Source organism: Bombina bombina, chromosome 5 (assembly GCF_027579735.1).
Source record: "Bombina bombina isolate aBomBom1 chromosome 5, aBomBom1.pri, whole genome shotgun sequence".
In the NCBI taxonomy this organism is placed as follows: domain Eukaryota; kingdom Metazoa; phylum Chordata; class Amphibia; order Anura; family Bombinatoridae; genus Bombina; species Bombina bombina.
In genome coordinates, this window is record NC_069503.1 from 826539588 (window position 1) to 826563895 (window position 24308).

Sequence of the window (24308 nt, forward strand, 5' to 3'; positions counted from 1 at the left end):
CTTTTTTGCAGGTGTTAGGTTTTTTCAGCTCAAAGTGCCCCATTGTTTCCTAGGGGGAAATCGTGCACGAGCACGTTTTTTAAGCTGGCCGCGTCCGTAAGCAACGCTGGTATTGAGAGTTGCAGTGGCGGTAAATATGCCTGTACGCTCCCTTTTTGGAGCCTAACGCAGCCCTTCAGAGAACTCTAAATACCAGCGTTGTTTAAAAGGTGCGGGGAAAAAGAAACACGTGTAGCTAACGCACCCCTTCTAACGCAAAACTCTAAATCTAGGCGTAAGACTCCAAGGAGGAGAGTTTGATTTAATGACAGGCTTGATACAAACCAAAGCCTGTACAAAACAGTGAATATCAGGAAGTTTGGCAATCTTTCTGTGAAATAAAACAGAAAGAGCAGAGATTTGTCCCTTCAAGGAACTTGAGGACAAACCCTTATCCAAACCATCCTGAAGAAACTGTAAAATTCTAGGAATTCTAAAAGAATGCCAAGAAAATTTATAAGAAGAACACCATGAAATGTAAGTCTTCCAAACTCGATAAAAAATCTTTCTAGAGACAGATTTACGAGCTTGTAAAATAGTATTAATCACTGAGTCAAGGAAACCTCTATGACTTAGCACTAGGCTTTCAATTCAATGGAAAAACGGACCTTGAGACAATAGGTCCGGCCGTAATGGAAGTGGCCAAGGTTTGCAACTGGACATCCGAACAAGATCCGCATACCAAAACCTGTGAGGCCATGCTGGAGCCACCAGCAACACAAACGATTGTTCCATGATGATTTTGGAGATCACTCTTGGAAGAAGACCTAGAGGCGGGAAAATATAAGCAGGTTGATAACACCAAGGAAGTGTCACCGCATCCACTGCTTCCGCCTGAAAATCCCTGGACCTGGACAGGTATCTGGGAAGTTTCTTGTTTAGATGAGAGGCCATCAGATCTATCTTTGGAAGACCCCACATCTGATCAATCTGAGAAAACCCATCTGGATGGAGAGACCACCCCCCCGGATGTAAAGTCTGACGGCTGAGATAATCCGCCTCCCAATTGTCTACACCTGGGATATGCACCACAGAAATTAGAGAGGAGCTGGATTCCACCCAAACAAGTATCCGAGATACTTCTTTCATAGCTTGAGGACTGTGAGTCCCACCCTGATGATTGACATATGCCACTGTTGTGATATTGTCTGTCTGAAAACAAATGAACGGTTCTCTCTTTAACAGAGGCCAAAACTGAACAGCTCTGAGAATTGCATGGAGTTCTAAAATATTGATTGGTAACCTCGCCTCTTGAGATTTCCAAACCCCTTGTGCTGTGTGTCGAACATTGGATTTAAGGATATTAATTGTGATATTTTTGTATAATCCCTGTACCATTGATTCAGCATCCGAAGCTGCAGTCATGAGACTTAAAACCTCCATGCACATAGACACTGAAGGGAATGACTGAGACTGAAGGTGCCGACAGGCTGCAACCAATTTTAAACGTCTCTTGTCTGTTAGAGACAGAGTCATGGACACTGAATCTATCTGGAAACCTAAACAGTTGACCATTGTCTGAGGAATCAAGAAACTTTTTGGTAAATTGATTCTCCAACCATGTTTCCGAAGAAACAACACTAGTTGATTTGTGTGAGAGTCTGCAGAACGTAAAGACTGAGCTAGTACCAAGATATTGTCCAAATAAGGAAACACCACAATATCCTGCTCTCTGGTTACAGAGAGAAGGACACCGAGAACCTTTGAAAAGATTCTTGGAGCTGTTACTAGGCCAAACGGAAGAGCAACAAATTGGTAATGCTTGTCTAGAAAAGAGAATCTCAGAAACTGATAATGATCTGGATGAATTGGAATATGAAGGTATGCATCCTGCAAGTCTATTATGAACATATAATGTCCTTGCTGACCAAAAGGCAGAATAGTCCTTATAGTTACCATTTTGAAAGTTAGTACTCTTACATAACGATTCAAAATTTTCAGATCCAGAACTGGTCTGAATGAATTTTCCTTCTTTGGGACAATGAATAGATTTGAATAAAACCCCAGACCCTGTTCCTGAAAAGGAACTGGCATGATTACCCCAGATAACTCCAGGTCTGAAACACACTTCAGGAAAGCCTGAGCTGTAACTGGATTTGCTGGGATGTGTGGGAGAAAAAATCTTCTCACAGGAATTCTTACTCTGAATCCTATTTGATACCCCTGAGAGACAATGTTCTGAATCCAATGATTTTGGGCAGAATTTATCCAAACAGCCTTGAAAAACCTTAATCTGCCCCTACCAGCTGAGCTGGGATGAGGGCCACACCTTCATGCAGACTTAGGGGCTGACTTTGGTTTCTTAAAAGGCTTGGATTTATTCCAATTTGAGGAAGGCTTCCAATTGGAAACAGATTCCTTGGGGGAAGGATTAGGTTTTTGTTCTTTATTTTGACGAAAGGAACGAAAACGGTAAGAAGCCTTAAGTTTACCCTTAGGTTTTTTATCCTGAGGCAAAAAAATGCCCTTCCCCCCAGTAACAGTTGAAATAATAGAATCCAACTGAGAACCAAATAAACTATTACCTTGGAAAGAAAGAGATAGCAATCTAGACTTAGATGTCATATCAGCATTCCAAGATTTAAGCCACAAAGCTCTTCTAGCTAAAATAGCTAAAGACATGGATCTAACATCAATTTTGATAATATCAAAAATGGCATCACAAATAAAATGATTAGCATGTTGCAGTAAGCGAATACATCAGAATCCAATTCTTGTTGCGCTAAATTCTCCAACCAAAAAGTTGATGCAGCTCTAACATCAGCCAAAGAAATTGCAGGCCTGAGAAGATGACCTGAATATAAATAGGCTTTCCTTAGATAAGATTCAAGTTTCCTATCTAAAGGATCTTTAAAAGAAGTACTATCTTCCATAGGAATAGTGGTACGTTTAGCAAGAGTAGAAATAGCTCCATCAACTTTGGGGATCTTTTCCCAAAACTCTATTGAAATTGCTGGTAAAGGATACAATTTTTTAAACCTTGAAGAAGGAATAAAAGAAGTACCCGGCTTATTCCATTCCTTAGAAATCATATCAGAAATAGCATCAGGAATAGGAAAATCCTCTGGAGTAACCACAGGAGGTTTAAAAACAAAATTTAAACGTTTACTAGTGTCAAGAGGACTAGTTTCCTCAATATCCAAAGTAATTAATACTTCTTTTAACAAAGAACGAATATACTCCATTTTAAATAAATAAGTAGATTTGTCAGTGTCAATATCTGAGGAAGGATCTTCTGAATCAGATAGATCCTCATCAGAGGAGGATAATTCATTATGTTGTCGGTCATTTAAAATTTCATCAACCTTATGAGAAGTTTTAAAAGACCTTTAACGTTTATTAGAAGGCGGAAAAGCAGACAAAGCCTTCTGAATAGAATCAGTAACAAATTCTTTAAAATTCATAGGTATATCATGTACATTAGAAATTGAAGGAACTGCAACCGGCAATGTACTATTACTGATGAACACATTATCTGCATGTAAAAGTTTATCATGACAACTAATACAAATGACATTCGGAGATATAATCTCCACAAGTTTACAACAAATGAACTTAGCTTTGGTAGAACCGATATCAGGCAGCAAAGTTCCAACTGAGACAGGATCAGATTGAGACATCTTGCAAAATGTAAAAGAAAAAACAACATATAAAGCAAAATTATCAATTTCCTTATATGACAGTTCCAGGAATGGGAAAAAATGCAAATAGCATAGCCCTCTGACATAGAAAAAGGCAAGAGGCAAATAGCAATGGGGTGAAAAAAGAATGAAAAAATTTGGCTCTCTGATGAAGCAACCAATGGTGTTGCGAAACGCATCAGGCTCCGCCCCCGCCACACGCACAGAACATAACTTGTAGAACCGGAGCAATATAGTAACCAGCTATTGCATATAATTGTGTGCAATCTATAACTATTACAGCCCGGTCTACATATATACATTGTAAACACTCCCTAGCAGCGAAATAACGGTTTGATACCAGGCATACATAAACATATGCAGGTAATTTCCGTTCATGCTGCATAGAAGTTTGGCCTTCATTTATGGCTTTTTAACATTTGAATTGTACTTGTAATTTTATGAAGTCATCTACAGTGTGTGTATATATATATATATATTTTAATTGCATTTACATTAAATTGTTTTTTATATATACACCGGCTCTGCATAGCCTCATTCTCCTATAGCCCCCTGGTCATATAGTGAATTAACCCTTTGAGTTCACTTTTTCCTATCTGGGGACTAAAATCCTGGAAACGAACTGGAAAAGAACAGGAGCACCACAGTGGGAGCTGCAAAGGAGAGCAGAAACAGACATCACCTTTAACAAAGTGTCTTATCTATACCTCATACTGGATGAGGTTGAATCACGTGAGTGGTCATTTATGCATAAAATAGTTAGTTTTCCTGGTATAAATGAGCTTCACTAGGCGTGCCTTCTTGTGCGCTTGTCCAACCTCTACTCTTTCAGAAACTACCCGGGGAGGATCTTCTTTTCAAAGAGGGGACTCTCATTACTGGACGAAGCAGCAGAGACTAAAGGCACCTGGGAACTGCCACATAATCTGTTATAATCTGACTCTGTTGTGGACAGCCTATCTACTAATAATCATTTATGCTGGACTAGGCCTGTATCCCAGTGGTACGACAAATAGACTTATTTGTATTGGCTTAACATATTTAATCATATATATTGGTTTACACACATGTAGAAATACATATATATATATATATATATATATAGTAGTACATCACGGTATCTAGTCTCTGTGCCCGGGTACTTTACTTTGGTCCCAGCATTACATCCCCAAGTGCAGACCCATCCTTCTTTTGTATATATATATATATATATATATATATATATATATATATATATTTGTATATATATATATATATATATATATACACACACCAGTGGAGACAAGCACTCCAGACTCATTGTTCAAATGCCCGGGGTGCAACAGAAGAAAGTACATAAACTGGAACAGAGAGTGCACTCACCAGGACTTTGGTTGTATTACTTGAAAGTGAACGTTTTCGGGGGTTTAGCCTCTTCCTCAGACATACAAGTGCATAGATAAACTTACCCCAACACCAAACATCCTTTATAGATAGACAGACACCATCACACACGCTCTCCTGGGTAGGGCGGCACGCACCCGGTGACGTTACATCCCAGGCAACGAGAGTGAATAGTTTGTAAACAGAATACACAATAGAACACCCATATATGTGGGACAATTGCAGCAGAATACAGCAGATATCAAATGTACATATCAAATGTATTGGACAATCCACAAGTATATTATAATAAATGTACATCAAACCTAAGATAAGGGGTTAATTGCGTGGAAACCGGAACCGGTAACATTGTAACCAGCCAATCATGTGAGACTCGTAGTCATGGAAACGGCAGACACCCGGCCTACACAACCAGGCCAAAGAAAAATTGTTAACATGCCCTGGCAATGTTACAATGATAGACCATCAGCAGTAGGCTGCAAGAATTACATACCCCTATTACATGTTAGCCTTAAACATAAGGGCAAATACAAAGCAACACTATATATATCAGGAGGGGAGTGTGTACGAAATAAGAAATCAGCCAACCTCAAAACCCGTGACCATGGCATCCAAATAGCAAATTTCACGGACATTCCATGAGTGGCAGCCTTGGCACATCACCCATCCATTCCTCAAATGATAAAGAAACATACAAGACTCATAATAAACCATATGCATCAAAACTGTTACAAATATTGTTACACATTGTAAAATGCCCTATAATTAAAGAACAGCAAACATGCATAAAGTCCAAACCTACCATACTCTCAGATGCAAACAGATGCAAACAATCCATAGGGCATTACATAACAGTCAGAGAAGTATACTAGATTGTTGAGCATATAGAAAATAAACCAAATGGGCAACATGGACAATAGTACACAATATGTGTCTCCACAACAAAGGAAAAAAGCAGAACAAGTACATAGGCATACTAGACGAGCACCAATATATGAACAAGCAGTTGTGACCATAATTCATAAATAACCAGCAGCTGTAATCTTGGGAAAAAGAATGAGTTTCTTTATCATTTGAGGAATGGATGGGTGATGTGCCAAGGCTGCCACTCATGGAATGTCAGTGAGATTTGCATTTGGTTGCCATGGTCAGGGGTCTTGAGGTTGGCTGATTGGACCCCACACCTATTCCAGCTCCTGACACACAGCCTGTTCTGACTCACTGGTGCCCGTAATTAGTATTTGTGGCCTATGCTGTTTTATAATATATATTATGTGGATATTAGTACAACACCACCAAACAAACTATTCCAGTATGTGAGTGGGGGGACTCTGCACTGAACGTGTTAACTCAGAGCAGAATACCGTGCTTCATCCTCTAAAATTCAGCTAATTTCAGGGGAATTAAAAAAACAAACAAACAAAAAAAATCAGACATTTAAATGTCTTGTTTTTCTGCAATTTGTACTCCAGGTTGGGGGGAGGAAAATCCAGGGGGAGCAGATGCCCCCATGGACGCCGAAGACTGTGGTACAGGCTTACACATGTGAGCCTGCTTCACGCAATTTAAGAAACGCAGCTTTTCATCCTCTCCACCACCTCTGAGGTGGTGTAAATAAATCATCTCAAACTTGTTTGATCAGGGTGATTGACAGGCCTTGCTCTCACTCACATGATTGGTTGCATGACAGCAGAGGGTGGTGCTGCACAAGAACTCTGTGTGCAATAATTGCAGACAGCAGATGAACTGTGATGAGCACACTCTCGCAATGAACATGGGTGAACAGGTTCCCTAGTTATTTTCTGATAGTAAGAATATTAAATACTATCTTAGTTATGTTTAGGATAGCAAGTGTGTAGTATGTTTCTTCTTACACACAGTTTGCTTGTTAATAAATTACAAGAATCATGCTTATTATGTGAAATACTTTTTCTTTTTTATAATATCAATGAGGAGTTTTGTATCCCTCATATAGGGCACGATTCTCTAAAGCTCTCTCGTCTGGCATGATATAAGATGCCTTGTCAATATTATGAGGCCCCTCAGCTATGTATCAATAATATTTTTTATGTGAAGGAGAGACACTTAACAATATAGTGCTCAGTAAAATAAGCTTCAGACTCGCCAGAAACACAAGTTCTGGAGCTCTTGTGAGCTGCTGGTGCAATGCTAAATACGGAGAGCGTATTGCTCTCCACATTCAGCTATGTCTGTCGGACCTGATCCACACTGTCGGACCTGATCCGCACTGTCGGATCAGGTCCGACAGACATATGATAATTCAGCCTCTAAGTATCCAGTCTGGCCAGCTACGGAGACTTTCGTCACCTGAGTGATATGCCTGTGAACAACTTTTATCTTGCAAGTGCAATGTATGCTTAAATTGCGCTGATATTAAAAGTGTTTTTATACTACCTTGAATCGGTGGGCGCTGTGTGTTCCTTATATCTTTCAGCTGCTACTACTTGTCGGGACCAGGATACCCGGATTACACACTAAGCTGCAACTGACAAAAATGGAAATATACATTGTGACGAACCAAGGTTATCCAACCCTGCGCCAGTCACTTATTTGGCACAGAAAGGGTTATCAGACCCCTTCTACTCTCACTGATAGGTCACAATCTAGCCACACCAGGCCAGCTTGTGATTTAGTTCAGTGGGTGCAAGGGTTAACAACACTCTCCAGTCTGTACTAGACGTAAAATAAATGCCCCAAAACTCCTTTAATGCCACCCCCACTAACTAACTACAATATCTCAGCTGCCACCACTTAAAATTTATTAAAGGGAAAATCCTAAGGAAAAACCCAGACTTATACATTAACTCTCTGAGTACAATTTAGCAGAAAAATAATCTAAATTATACAGTTCTAATATTCCAGTCTCTTTCAGTAACGTGGTTCAATTATTAGACAAAGGCCAAACTTAATAAAATAATTATTTATTATGCCAAAAATATTATGCACAATGCATTATTAATAAAAAGTTGGTACAAATAAAATGACACATTAGCAAACAGTGTTTTAAAATAAAAAAGGAGAAAAACAGAATTGAATACTTTCCTAGTCTCAAGATCTGTGCCAGGGGCTGGCATAAAGCGATGGATTCTTACTCTGTAGAACAGCTCCCCTTGTAAGAATGACATCACATAGCTGAAAAATGATTCTTATACCTCTTTTCCATAGATCAGGTTGCCTGACTACACCCTCCTGGGCGGGCTAAGAAACCCCCCTGTCTTTAGGACCTTCAATAAACTAAGCTTTTTTTGCCTGAAATTATAGAACCCATTATAATTTCTGATAGGCCACTCTATAGTCAGATATACTGACTGGTACTCTCTTGGTTTCATTGGGAGAATCAATTTGATACCAGATATGACAGATTTCCCTTCACTTAATGTCATAATAGTTTTAAACACATATATACATAATACCAATGTCCTTTTAGTGACCTTATCAGTTTCTGTGACTGAGGCCCTGTTTTCTATCATGTATTCTCCTGACAGTCTAAGCCATAAACTCTATCCTGTTTACACTGCCAAGCATTTATGATGCTCCTGGCACTTCAAAGAAACACAAACCCAGGACACAGCTATTTTTAAAAAACAAAACAACTGTTCTTAGTTGAATCCTGAGGTATTCGTGACATACATATATTTTTTTGAACTCTATACTAAGTATCTATATAGTAATTTAACAGGTATTTATTATCTACAGCTAATTTGATGCACATATTTTACTACCAAGTATATGATTTGTATATTATTTATTTAATTTTTTATTATTATTTTTATATTGATACTTGATTTTGACCCAGTGTGCTCTGATATTTTATTTTCTAAAAAGTACTCTCTTGCTTATAAGTAACCCTAGTGAAAGGCGATGAAAATTGGAAGGTTATAAAACCAAATGGAGTATTATATAGACAGAAAACTCAGATAATATCAGTAATATTGTTAAACAGAATTGATATAACGCATTTTTTTGTCAAAATTGTTATATTAGGATTACAATTTAAAAAGGCCCTACATAGATACTTTTAATAATTTGCACTGCAAATGAAATAGAAAATACCTGTTAAAGATCTAATAGACCTATGAAAATTATAAAACTTATTAAGAATATCAATACTGATCTTGAACTAAGGAGGTGAACACTGATAAGCCCATTTATCAAGCTCCGTATGGAGTTTGTGGGCCCCGTGTTTCTGGCAAGTCTTCAGCCTCGCCAGAAACAGCAGTTATGAAGCAGCGGTCTAAAGACCGCTGCTCCAATAACCCTGTCCGCCTGCTCTGATGAGGCGGACAGGAATCGCCACAATTCAACCCGATCGAGTACGATCGGGTTGATTGACACCTTCCTGCTGGCCGCCCATTAGCCGTATATTATTTGTTTGTTTGTTTAAAAAACATAATTTATATGGTATATACAATTTATCAGCTAGATCACGAGTTTGGTGTTAGCCTTAAAAAGCAGCGTTGAAAGGTCCCAACGCTGCTTTTTAACGTCCGCTGGTATTACGAATCAGGCAGGAAAGGGTCTACCGCTCACTTTTCTTCAGCGACTCGAGGCTACCGCAAATCCCCTTACTTCAATTGCGTATCCTATCTTTTTAATGGGACTCCTCCTCTCCTGTCAAGACTTCTACCTCATATAAAAATCAGTAATTAAGAGTTTTATGGGCTAACGCCGGAACATAAAGCTCTTAACTAAAGTGCTACAAAGTACACTAACACCCATAAACTACCTATTAACCCCTAAACCGAGGCCCCCCCACATCGCAAACACTATAATAAATTATTTTAACCCCTAATCTGCCGACCGGACATCGCCGCCACCTACATTATACCTATGAACCCCTAATCTGATGCCCCTAACATCACCGACACCTACATTATATTTATTAACCCCTAATCTGCCGTCCCCAACATCGTCGCCACTTGCCTACAATTATTAACCCCTAATCTGCCAACCGGACATCGCTGCCACTTTAATAAATGTATTAACCCCTAAACCGCTGCACTCCCACCTCGCAAACACTAGTTAAATTTTATTAACCCCTAATCTGCCACCCCCAACGTCATCGCTACTATATTAAAGGTATTAACCCCTAAACCTAAGTATAAACCTAACCCTAACCCCCCCTAACTTACATATAATTTAAATTAAAGGAAATTAATTTAACAAAATTAAATACATTATTCCTATTTAAAACTAAATACTTACCTGTAAAATAAACCCTAAGATAGCTACAATATAATTAATAATTATATTGTAGCCATTTTAGGACTTATTTTTATTTTACAGGCAACTTTGTATTTATTTTAAATAGTTATTAAATAGTTATTAACTATTTAATAACTACCTAGCTAAAATACGTACAAAATTACCTGTAAAATAAATCCTTACCTAAGTTACAATTACATCTAACACTACACTATCATTAAATAAATTACCTAAACTACCTACAATTAATTACAATTAAATTCAATAAACTAAATTATGAAAAAAAAACACTAAATTACAGAAAGATTTTTTACAAGAAGTTTAAACTAATTACACCTAATCTAAGCCCCCTAATAAAATAAAAAAAAAATAAATAATAAAATGCTCTACCCTATACTAAATTACAAATAGCCCTTAAAAGGGTCTTTTGCGGGGCATTGCCCCAAAGTAATCAGCTCTTTTACCTGTAAAAGAAGAATACAATACCCCCCAACATTACAACCCACCACCCACACACCCCTACTCTGAAACCCACCCAATACCCCCTTAAAAAAACCTAACACTACCCCATTGAAGATCACCCTACCTTGAGCCGTCTTCACCCAGCCGGGCACAAGTGGTCAACCGATCCGTCCAGAAGTGTTCATCCGATGGGGCAGAAGAGGACATCCAGACCGGCAGAAGTCTTCATCCTATCCGGGCAGAAGAGGACATCTGGACCAGGAGAAGGCTTCATCCAAGCGGCATCTTCTATCTTCATCCATCCGACGAGGATCGACTCCATCTTGAAGACATCCGGCGCGGAGCATCCTTCCAGCACGACGACTAACGACAAATGACGGTTCCTTTAAATTACGTCATCCAAGATGGCGTCCCTCGAATTCCGATTGGCTGATAGGATTCTATCAGCCAATCGGAATTAAGGTAGGAAAAATCCGATTGGTTGATTTAATCAGCCAATCGGATTGAACTTCAATCCGATTGGCTGATTGGATCAGCCAATAGAATGCGAGGTCAATTCTATTGGCTGATCCAATCAGCCAATCGGATTGAACTTCAATATGATTGGCTGATTAAATCAACCAATCAGATTTTTCCTACCTTAAGTCCGATTGGCTGATAGAATTGTAACTTAGGTTAGGATTTATTTTACAGGTAATTTTGTACTTATTTTAGCTAGGTAGCTATTAAATGGTTAATAACTATTTAATAACTATTGTACCTAGTTAAAATAAATACAAAGTTGCCTGTAAAATAAATATAAACCCTAAGCTAGATACAAATGTAACTATTAGTTATATTGTAGCTATTTTAGTGTTTATTTTATAGGTAAGTATTTAGTTTTAAATAGGAATAATGTATTTAATTGTAGTTATTTTATTTAGATGTATTTAAATTATATTTAAAATAGGGGGGTGTTAGGGTTAGGGTTAGACTTAGGTTTAGGGGTTAATAACTTTATTATAGTGGCGGCGACGTTGGCGGCGACAGATTAGGGGTTAATTAATTTAATATAGTTGCAGCGACGTTGGGGGCCGCAGATTAGGGGTTAATAACTATAATGTAGGTGGCAGCGATGTTGGGGGCAGCAGATTAGGGGTTTATAACTATAATGTAGGTGGCGGCGGTGTCCGGAGCGGCAGATTATAAAAATATAATGCAGGGGTCGGCGATGTCGGGGGCAGCAGATTAGGGGTTAATAAGTGAAAGATTAGGGGTGTTAAGACTCGGGGTTCATGTTAGGGTGTTAGGTGTAGACATATTTTTTATTTTACCATAGGAAACAACGGCTTTTTTGCAGTTCAGCCAGCTCAGCCCCATTGTTTCCTATGGGTAAATCGTGCATGAACACGTTTTGCCAGCTTACCACTACCGTAAGCAACGCTGGTATCGAGGTGAGATGTGGAGCTAAATTCTGCTCTACGCTCACCTTTTTGCGGCTAACGCCATGTTTAAAAAAAACTTTAATACCAGCGTTGGCTTAAGGTAGTGTTAAAAAAAAAAGGAGCGTTAGCACCGCACAGCCTTACCGACAAAACTCGTGATCTAGCCGTATGGCTTTTAAACAAACAACTAATATATTTCCTAAAATTGCCCTTAAAGCGTCAAAAAATTAATTCCATTATATAAGCATATTTAAATAGTGATGATTATGCCCCATGGAATAATCTGGACTGCAAAATATGGATTATGATAGCCTTGGTGACTCTATAGTCCCAATTTTATTAAAGACAGGAGGTGAGTATTTTGCTTTACTTTCTAAACTCCAGCAGTAATACAAGTACAGAGAAAAGTAACATATTATATCTGGACAACCAATCAAATCACAGTACACAGTAATAAAGCCAGGCTCTGGACAATCCACTTCCTCTTTCTTTACTGGTCTGGACTGAACCAATCCTCAGGAACTGCAGAACAGAACAAGACCAACGGGTCTCCAATGGAACCGGAACCTATGATTCTTTAACAGATAACTCCCAGAAGGATTTCCTGAACTCAAAATCAGATTATTCACACTAGGGAGGGAAAACAATAATGATTTACACAAGGGGGGAGGGGGGGCAAAATACTCACCTCCTGTCTTTAATAAAATTGGGACTATAGAGTCACCAAGGCTATCATAATCCGTATTTTATGACAAGACAGGAGGCTCCTATTTTGCTTTTTTAAAGCTTAACCATCTAATAGAGACAAAGCAGCCTGAGAAATAGGTTTGAAATAAAATGTACGAAATATAGAGTCAGAAGACCAGTCTGCCGCAGCCGGTAAGTTTTGCAAAGAGCAACCCTTCCTAAAGACACAAGAGGCAGCCGCCCCTCTAACTGAGTGAGCTCCAAAGGAGGATGGAATCTGAGCTACGGACATGACCCAGCATATCCATCTGGCAATCGTAGGAACTGATATGGGATGTAAGGGCTGAACATAAGAGATCAGTAAGGGGCCTGTTCCTGATCTACGTATGGGAGCTGTACGAGAACAGTATTCTTTAAGGCATCTTGCTACGCATAGCAGAGGTTCCGAATCTAGATAAGGCTAAGATAGAGAGGACGAGAAGGTTATAGTACGTCTATTAATATGAAACTGTAGACCTGAAGGGGATAGTGAGAAACCATCCACATCAATAGCCTGAACATTGGAGGCTCATCTAAAGGAGAGAAGGCAGAGCAGGGTAGCTAATTTAGCTCATGGATAACAAAGAGTTGTCCGGCCAAGATTGAAATAGAGACAGAAGTCGTGAGACCTCCCAAAGAGATTTATAATGAGATTGAGGAGGAATCCTCAGACGTATACCCCTCAGGAGATAAAAGATGAGAGGGTCCTTGCCTACAGGTAGACCATTAACGGTAGGTGGGCCGCTTATATGGCAGAACTAAAGAGATTAACTGTACAATAGGCTTTCCCTTGTTCATACAGATGAGCAATGAAGTTTCCTATAATCACCGGAGGTGCTGAAAAGGGATCAGTACATTCTGCCAAGCACCAACGAACCCAGACTGACCAGGCGGCTTGATAGGACCGCCAAGTTCCTGGGGCCCAGGGATCTCTGAGGAGACCTTGAGCTGTGTCTGAAAGGCCTGAGGGGTCCCAGGAACCCCTGAAACCATCCAAACTAGGAGATAGAGGGATTTGTCTAGAATTAATGGGTGATAGTCTCCTTCCGTGTTCCTCAGGAGGTTCAAAAAGGGAGATATCAGTAGAGCGTAGTGACAAGATAGCTCTAACAGGGCTGGAAACCAGACTTGAGCTGGCCAGAGGGGAGTGACTATCACAACAGAGATCTGGAGTCTCCAAAAAAGAGCTAGAACTCTGGAGATCATGGAGAATGGGGGAAAAGCATAAGCTCTGTGAGGGGGCCACTTCTGGAGAAAGGCATCTGTGGCCAGAGCTCCCAGGTCTGGTAACCAACTGAAATATGTTGGGAGCTAGTGGTGGCTGCGGGATGCAAACAGGTCTATGGACAAAGGTCCTCTGAGAGTCTGTACTTTGAGAAAAATCAGTCTGTTCAGTTTCCAGTCACTGGCATCTCTCCAGTCTCTGGAAAACCAGTCCACTACGACATTGGACTGTCCGGGAAGATATTCCTCCACTACTGATATATTGTTTTCAAAGCAAAATTGGTAAAATTGTCAAGTTAAATTCGACAGGGTCAGTACTTTACAGCTGAAATGCTGTCCATCCGGAGGAGGACACAACAATTGGTTAATGAATCATTGAAGGATTGGATGGCAAAGGAACCTGCTATGAGCTCTAGGCAATTGATATGGACTGATAACTCCTCAGGTGTCCATTTGCCCCCTGTGGCCTGGAAGTCGGAAGATGCGCCCCAACCAATAAGGCTGGCATTGGACTTTATTATAAAGTCCGGAGAGGACCCGAAGATGGCCCTGCCTATCCAGGCTTCCATATTGTGAAGCCACCAGGATATTTCCTGTCTGACCTCTGGAGAGAGTGTTACCAGTTGAGCAAAGGAAGGGTCTTTGTGTGGCCCTGTAATATAAGGGTCCCGGGAAGATTGCTTGAATGGAGGAGGAGAAAATTCCTATGATCCTTGCTAGTTGTCACAATTGTAATTGAGGTTTTCTCAGAGCTGCTCTGGGTTTCTTCAGAATAGTGATCAGTTTGGCCTGTGGGAGAGCCAATGTAGCTGTCATTGAATTTACTGTGAAACCTAGAAACTCTAGAGTTTGAACAGGGGAGAGGAGATATTTGTCGTGGTTGATCACGAAGCCTAGTTGTTGTAAGAGGTTTGTTGCGAACTCCAAATGTTTGAGTAGCAAGTGCCTGTCTTGTGCTAAAATTAGGATATTGTCTAGATATAGGATGAGTCTGATGCCCCTGCTCCGAAGGAAGGCCGCAACTGATCTCATAATCTTGGTGAAACACCAAGGTGCTGAGCTGAGGCCGAAAGGGAGGCACGTGAATTGCCAGAGGTCTCTGTTCCATAGGAACTGAAGATAATGGCGGAATGCATAGGAACCATTAAGTAGGCATCCTTTAAAGGACAGTAAAGTAAAAAAAAAATTTCATGATTTAAATAGGGCATGTAATTTTAAACAACTTCCCAATTTACTTTTATTACCAATTTTGCTTTGTTCTCTTGGTATTCTTAGTTGAAAGCTAAATCTAGGAGGTTAATGTGCTAATTTCTTAGACCTTTAAGACTGCCTCTAATCGGAAAGCATTTTGACAGTTTTTCACCACTAGAGGGCGTTAGTTCATGTGTTTCATATAGATAAAATTGAGCTCTGGCACGTGAAGCTCCTAAGAGCAAGCACTGATTGGCTAAAAATGCATGTCTGTCAAAAGAACTGAAATAAGGGAGCAGTTTGCAGAGGCATAGATACAAGGTAATCACAGAGGTAAAAAGTATATTATTATAACTGAGTTGGTTATGCAAAATTGGGGAACGGGTAATAAAGGGATTATCTACCTTTTTAAACAACAAAAATTCTGGTGTTTACTGTCCCTTTAAGTCTAGACGCACCATCCAATCCTGTCCTTGCAGGGTGTCCCTGAGGTGCATGCCCTCCACTTTAAAATGGCAGTAGACAAGAAATAGGTTTAATGCTCTCAAATTGATGACGGGCAAAAGCATTTGTCTTTCTTTTTAAAAGTGAAAATACAACCGTTACAGCTTACGGTAACTTGGAAAATGCAGTGTTGTGGAATGATGACATCATCCGCCAGCAGGCGGAGTTTGCCACAGCCCTCAGTACTCTATCCATGCAAGGTGCAAAGCCAAAAGGTGCGAGAACCAGCCGCCAATAGCAACATCAGAGTCTCTGATGAAGCGCCACTAGGGGGCGTGAAACGCGTCAGGCTACCCACCTGTCCATGTCTGTCTAGGTTTTATCTACATAAATAAACCTGTGTTTTTCATTTGGATCCGTTGTGCAGCCTCTTTCTTGTTGTCCGTCTTTCTTTTTGACTAGGAACATATTGCTGATAAAACCTTGTGTTGAGGCTCGCTCTATAGCTCCTTTTTGGAGTAGTTGCATTTCTATGTTTATAAGTTCCTGCAAAGAATGAGGGAACGGGATTGGGTTGGGCGGAAGGGGTTGTGATGGAAGTAGAAAGAATTCTATGTGGAATCCTAATACTGTTTGCAAAACCCACTGGTCTGAGGTTATAGTCTTCCACGTTGTGAAATAGTGAGCAAGTCTGCACGTTAATTCTACTGGGGAAGCATGTAGGAACAAAGGACTCACCTTGTTTAGTGGTAACTGTAGGGGTTTGTGGGTGACCTCTGGCTCGGAAGGGCCGACCTCTGGTAGGGAACAAGGGTCTGATTTGTGGTGCATATTGCTGGCGAAAGGAGCCTCTGAATGCTGCTCAGCTGGGTGAATGACCCCTGAATCGACCAGCCCTGGCAAAAAACCCTCTGTTATAAAGCACTCTGCGCACATTGGACTGAGTCCTGTCCAGAGAGGTAAAGTTAGAGACGAATCTATTCAAGTCTCGTATAAAAGATTCCCCAAAAAGTAGGCCTTTGGCTGAGGAGCCCCCTTCTGTTTTAGCCATATCGGCAAGTTTGGGGTCTAGTCTGGATAGGGCTGCCCTCCGTCTCTCAGTAGAGAGTGCCACGTTAGTGTTGCCTAATAGGTAAAATTGTTCGTTGGGCCCATTCTCTGAACTGCTGAGGTTCCAGGGGTTGTGAGGTTATCATCGCCTGGTCAGCGAGCTGTAATATTTGTGTAATAGGACCCACAATGTGCAATAATTTAACTTGGGCTGACCTAAGTGATTTATCGAGGCCCCTTCTAGGGTCTCTCCCACCCGTAGTAAGGAAAGTCACCATGGTGGAATCAAATTCAGGGGTGGAAGATTCCCTGTCTGGGAGGACGGTTTTTGGGCATTCCGCCCTTAATTTATTCTTAGTGGGGTTAGGAAAGGGCTTTCTTAGCCATGCTTGTAGGAATTGTACAATATGTGGTGAAGGGGACCACTCAGATGACGGTGGATGCCTTATTTGGTTAAGGTCAAACATGGGATGACCTAGTGGGTCTATAATGGTTTGGGCGGGGTAGTTATTACTGTCATGATGGGGACAGGGGGTTTCTTGTGGCTCTTCAGGCCATTCTTCCTCTGACTCGTACTCTGTTAGGTACCTGTCAGGGTGGTACGTAGGGTTATTTAGTTCAGAGGTATCAGTATTGTTTTCTTCCCTTACTGTTACCCCAGGGGTAGGGGTTATGACAGGCTTATTTATTTTTGTAAGGGGGGTTACCCTTGGTGTTTTGATTTTGTAGTATGCTTTTTAGAGGGCTCTGGGGATTCAGAGGGGCTTTGCGTCGGGGCTGGAGGCTCAAGGGTCTCTGTACAGTAGTTTTCACTATGGATGAAATGTCTGCCAGAGCGGTGGAAACAGCTTGGGATACAGATGTATTAACCATTGACTGTATATCAACAGTGGTTTGTTCCTCATCAGACATGATATCTATGTTATTATTTATTTAAGGAACAAGATAAAAATATATAAGTATTATGCCTGCTGCGGAGCTCAGAGAGTGCCGCCGAATGACAGAATATCAATTCTGTAATATTAGTATATAAAAAGGATATGTTGTTTGTTTTCACACTGTATATTCACAAGGATTTGTGAAATGTTGATATATGTCTGCAAATATAATGAAAAGTCACAATATCATTTCACTGTGAATAATTTAGACATAAACCTTAATATTGCCCAGTATAGACATAGCTATATTTTTACAAAATATTCAGTTGGGAAACAAATAATAATAATATCTAGTTTCTCTGTTTAGGAATAGTGTTAATCATTGGCAGTATAGTGGAAACTGGATCCAAAATGGCCGCAGTCACATGGGGAAAAGATAGGATCCTCTACCAAGATGGTCGCCGGGGCACCGCGATGCGGTAAAAAGGGCGCCCAGCCGGCGATCTCGTGAGGATAAGTAAAATTACCAAAACTGATAATAAAACGTTCCACTACGCCACCAATGATACTAAATATTACACGATACAAACAGGTATGTTAAACGATAAACCGCTAGAAAAGTTTCTTACAGAGAAAAGTTAGATATAATAGTTATGAAAAAAACAAAAAGGTAGGATTAACAGAAAGATCCGAAAATAGGATTAAGTAAAAGAGATCCACTCTCAATGAATGAGTGGTATGGAAAAAAAAGAGGTAAGTATCTTAGAGATAGATTCAATGTTAGAAAATTCAATCTAAAACAAGTTTACATCACCTTTGCTGCTGGAGCAGTAAAGAAAGAAGTGCATTGTCCAGAGCCTGGCTTTATTACTGTGTACTGTGATTTGATTGGTTGTCCAGATATACTATGTTACTTTTTTCTGTACTTGTATTACTGCTGGAGTAAAGTTTAGAAAGTAAAGTAAAGCAAAATAGGAGCCTCCTGTCATACAATTGTGAAACAAAAAAGTTATGAAGCAAGAGCGGAGTTTATATTGTAATATTTTTTTTTTCAATTTGTGTATAAATAGTGTTTGCAGCAAGAAAATAGCTGTTCAGAGTGACCAGTACTACAATTAACTGTGTGGTCACAATGTTTTAGATCAGGAATGGTCTGCCAACTTCCCATATGGTAGTCAAAAAACAATTTTATTTTTTAAAATGCTGGATATGTGTCCTGTTACCCAACATGCACTTATTGTCTCGTTTATAATTAGTCATGACAGCCTCAGTTCCTCCAGCACCTGTCAATGACGTCACGTACTCGGTTTGTTTGCCCTTGTTAGGCTCCGCCCACCCACCGGCTGCAGCAGTGAAAGAGGCGTGGCGTTATTTCAAGTAATGGGGCGGAGTTGTGATGTCACTTGCTGCTAGACACGCCCCTCCCGGAGCTGCTACTGCAAGTCCTCAGTGATCGGGCCGGTACCAGAGACACAGGGGCAAGCAGATTTACTATATCCCGTGAGAACCGGTGGAGCTTCGTTCCTCAGTGTACAGCACCAGTTTCAGAGCTAAGAGCAGTCTACGGAGGTAAGAGGCTATTGGATGTATGTCCCCGGGCCCTACAGCTCAGGGGATGATAGCAGCTATATTGGGATGATCAACGCAGCGGGAGGGGTGGAGATAATCACTAGTAAGTGCACTGAGGGTGACAACCGCTATATGTAACCTATGTGATGGTTCTATACCTTCCTACTGTATATTTGTATGTATGGCCATTAGATCTCTGCTATACCACTGTCTGGTACTAGCTTATATTTTTGCTGATCAAAGTCCCATAGCCTGATGAAATCATCCCGTTGCTTCACCCTATGACAAATGATCCAGTCAGTTTTACAAGCTGGTGTTTGTCATTGTTTTTATGTTATTGCACAACTCAGTGGCCAACCTGCTGTTACACTTCTCATTAGTTGTTAATTAGTCATTATTTTGTTGCTTTCTCTACACAGTGTGTATTTTAGTACAAAACATGGTGGTGTTTCTTGTGTGAGGACAGGCCTGCTGAAGGTATTTGTAGGGTAGAAAGAAGTTGTCTACCTCTGTACTTTGTTGTTGAAAATTGAATATTTTTCATTCATTAAAGGGACATGAAACCCAAATATTTTCTCTCAAAATTTAGATAGGGTTTTTTTTTTTTTATAATTTCATGTTCTTTCTCATTTACTTGTATTATCAAATTTGCTTTGTTCTCTTGGCATTGTTTGTTGAAAGATCAACAATGCATTACTGGGAGTTAGCTGAACATATCAGGTAAGTCAATAAAGAAAGGCATATATGTGCAGCCACCAATTAGCACCTACCTCCCAGTAATGCATTGCTGCTCCTGAGTCTACCTAAGTATTATTTTCAACAAATTATACCAAGAGAACAAAGTAAATTAGATAATAGAGGTGAATTGCAAAGTGGTTCAAAATTGAATGTTTTATCTGAATAAAAGAACAATTTTTGAGTTTTATGTCCCTTTAACTTGAAGATGCATACCATGTTGTATAATTAAATTATCAATTAGATATGGATACAAATTATCTAACATTTTTAGCTTACTTTGCTTGAATTGTTGCTTTGTATACACTGCCAGCTGCAGACAGACACCCACAGTGCTAACCTGCAGTTTTGTCATACTTTGGCACTTAAGATTGTATTTTGCAGGGATTTGGCAGTTTCAGCTATATCATGTGCCTATGAAAGAGGAAGGATTTTGAGGTCTCTGCCAGTGTTTTCCAGCTAGTGGCATCTGTGGATAAACCTTGCTTTATGCCAAAGATGTGTCACTAAACCCACTGAGTGTAACAGACCCTCACCTCTTATTACTCCATAAGTGAGTCTACTGTTGAAATCCCCTAAATCTCTTAAGCATTGGTCTAAGAAGATTTACTTGGCATATGATGTATGTATAGATTTTAGTAGCAGGGACATTTTACTGCAATAATTATAATTTTTTATTATTGTACAGTTGACCCTTGGTAATCATAAGTTTAACCCCCTCAGAGGTTAAACACATAACTAAAGTGTCACTCAGCTATGTGTGGTTATGTCCTGCATGAGGCTGACATGCAAGTTTTATCTATGTGTCTAACTGCTTTTTTTTTAGGGGGGGGTTAATACATAAACAACTTTATTATTACATTTAGGTTCTACGAAATTGGCACATTTCATTATAGTATTATTAGGACATAGTAAAGAGAAACCATAGTTTAAATAAAATGCTGAGCAGTTTCAATCTGAGTCTGATTACCCAGTCTCTCTTTATTCTTCATTAGATGTTCTTGGATATCTTATTGGAAAACAGACTATATTGTTGTGAGTTGTACGTGTGGATGTGTATAATCCACATACAAGCTTTTGCTACATCCTTTGGCCTACATGATACGCCTACACACCTTTGCATGGGATCTTTAATGCGTGTGTCCTAAACTTAAACTCGCCTTACTGCGTTATGAAATTTCACAGAGTATGGTGCACATCATTCTCCTAAACTATTATTTATTTCTGAATAAAAAATAGTGTTTGCTACTATGCTATTTTCACTAGAATTAAAGGGAAAGTCAAAATATATATTTTTTTAATTCAGATAGAGCATACAATTTAAAAAAAAATTGTAACAATTTACGTCAATTATCTATCTAATGTGCCTTGTTCTCTTAGTATCCTATGTTGAAAACATACCTAGGCAGGCTCAGGAGTACCAATGCACTACTGGGAGCTAGCTGCCGGTTGGTGGCTGCATATATTTGCCCCCTGTCATTGGTTCACCAAATGTGTTTGCTAGCTCCCATAAGTTCACTGCTGCTCCATCAACAGAGGATACCAATAGATTAAAACAAATTTGTCAACAGAAAATAGCAAGAGATTAAAACAAATTTGATAGTAAAAATAAATTGAAGAAGCGGTTTAAAATTGTATGCTCTATCTGAATCATGAAAGAAAAATTTTGGGTTTCTCTTTAAGACCTAGCTCCTGATAAATTTTTGGGACCCTGTATGCAATTCTGTATGCTCTATATTGCAATGGCACTTTAAGAAACTTTCTCTGTTCACAGGGAAGATACAGAGATATATATAATCTATAACAAAAAAATGCTTTGTTTTTTGTTAAAATAAATAAAGCCGTACCCTCTACTGAGGCATATTTTTGTTCTATTTTTTTTTCTAGTCTTTGGTTTATGCAATAGATCAGAAACCATATTGCTAGCTTGAGTCATTAGTGTATATAGTGACACAATTAGCAGCGGTAGACTTGTGAATTAGCTGTGTGACTGGCACTGCTGATGGGCTAACCTGTAGTTTCTGCTCAGGACCAGCAGTCCTCTGCTGTACCCGAATGGTACTTAAACTATGTGTTTAAACCCTAGTGGGAATGTAGACGCAAGTGAAAAAATATACATGCTCTGACAAATTAGATGCTGAAAAAATGTATTTTATATACAAAATACCCAATTATAGTGGAGAAATCCTTCAACATTTTATTTTTTTATTTTTTTTAGCATATGGTCTCTTTGTAGGATTTTTCCACTATAATTGGTTAGTTTGTATATACAACAAATGTTTTTAGCATGTAATCTGTTACGTTTTTGCTTCAGAGTAAACGGGGAAGAGCTTTTAATGGAAAGCAGGGGAATTATGTTTGCACAGAATAGGTCAGCAAGTAGTGGGACCTCTTGTTTGTTTTTTTCTCATATGTCAAGAAGTTGTAAGTTGTGAGAATTATCGTATTGCAAGTACACAAGTTCTCGTTGTTTGAGAGTTTCCTAAAAGGCTAACAAAGAGTTTTCTGTTAGGTTTTTGTACAGTTTCCACTCTTCCCTACTAAGTGCTGATTGTAAAAGGAGAAACCCATCTGTACTTGCACAGATCTTGGACAAAGAACTTCACACAGCCTGTTCACCTCACTTTTCCCTTCTAAATGCCACAGTATTCACAAGCAAACCCCTATCTCTATAGCAACACAAAAGTGAAAAAACATTTTTTACTTGTAAATTCTGTAGGAACAAGTTTTTTTTTTAATGTTTTACTAAGTACATGGAAGTGATAAAATACTTTTTTTTTCACAATTTACTACTTGCATCTTGTATGTATTTTGTTTGTAACCTCCTTTGCAGCATTTATTATGCCCAACCCCCACTTTGGCAATTTTTAATAGTGAAGATTTTTAGGAACAACCAGCAAACAAAGTAGTTCTGTTGTCTATCTATGCAATGGTGAGTGTATAAAAACACTTATATCTCCCTTGGCCTACTAGCAAAATAAAAATGCAGAAATGGGGGTTTTATTAGGATTTTACTGATAAAGTATTGAAAGTAATGCATTACATGGACATAGAATGCTTAATTTTCCTTTCATGATTCAGATAGATCATACAATTTATAAATTTGCTTCATTCTCTTGGTATGATTTTTTGAAGGAGCATCAATGCACTACTGGGAGTCAGCTGAATACATCTGGTGAGCCAATGAGGCGTATATGTGGAGCATCCAATTAGCAGCTAGCTCCTTGTAGTGTATTGCTGCTCCTGAGCTAACCTAGGTATGTTTTCAACAAAGGATACCTAGAGAATAAAGCAAATTAGATCATGAAAGTCAATTGTAACATTGTTTAAAATGCATGACCTGTCGGAACTATGAAAGCTTACTTTTGACTTTACTGTCCCTTTTAAAGTTAACAAGCATTAAATGTTTAACTTTATAAGCTTTTCCACTTAATACAATCTGCCTCATGGTTTAACAGTAAAACATGTTTGGGATACCAACTAAATTCATGGGTTATGTATGGTTGCACAAGCTGTATGTAAATCATTTCAGTGAGAAGTCTAAAAGTTTCTGGAAAAGTTAACAATTTTTTTTATATGATCCCATTTGGCTGTAAAATAGTGGCATGAAATATACCAAAATGGGCATAGATCAATACCTTGGGTTGTCTAAGTAAAACAAAAAATTATAGTTTTGATAGGTAAATTAAAAAAAATACAAGGCTCAATTTCTGTTTAAATGGAGTGATCACAAAAAATTCTAAAAATCCTCACCTTATTTTGGGCAAGTTCTTCTTTGAAAGTGTTTAAATCATAGAAATGTTTGCAAGCCAATGCTTGGATAAGGCTCATAGAAATATTTCTTTAGAAATACTAATAATGCAGTGGGCCAGATGGGGGAGGCATCAAATTCATGTATAATTTTTTGGTACAGTAGCATAAGGTTTTTTTTTTTCCCATTTAGTGCAGTCATTTGGTGACTTGTCCCTGTCATCCAGTAAGTGGTGGCCAGTTATGGCCAACTGATATCTAGGCAACTACTGCTCACAAACATGCAATTTTTAAACCTTTTTTTTCCCTAAATGTTATTTAATATTATTGGTTTTTGTAGTCTAAAAGTCTCATATCAATCTATGCACTAAGGAAATTGACATGAAATGTGACAGTCACTGGTGTCTAATCCAGAGTTACCAAACATGACGCCTCAGTGCAAACTCATTAATTAACTGACATATTAACATGCATATGTTTTCTTGTTGACTCGTAAATATTTCTAAGATGATTTCCAAGGAAGTCACGAGAGTCATAGGTGTCTTCTCTCTCACAACATGGATTTG

At 39.1% G+C, this 24308-nt stretch overlaps 2 protein-coding genes across 2 annotated transcripts in view; both read left to right on the forward strand.

Moving 5' to 3' along the window:
- The window catches only part of LOC128661632 (involucrin), a 127196-nt gene that overhangs the window by 54678 nt on the left and 48210 nt on the right, over window positions 1-24308 (forward strand). The window lies entirely within an intron of this gene.
- The window catches only part of LPIN2 (lipin 2), a 245089-nt gene continuing 240000 nt past the window's right edge, over window positions 19220-24308 (forward strand). Inside the window, exon 1 of the mRNA XM_053714954.1 lies at window positions 19220-19257. The gene's annotated coding sequence lies outside the window, so the exon portion shown is untranslated. The remainder of the gene's footprint in view (window positions 19258-24308) is intronic.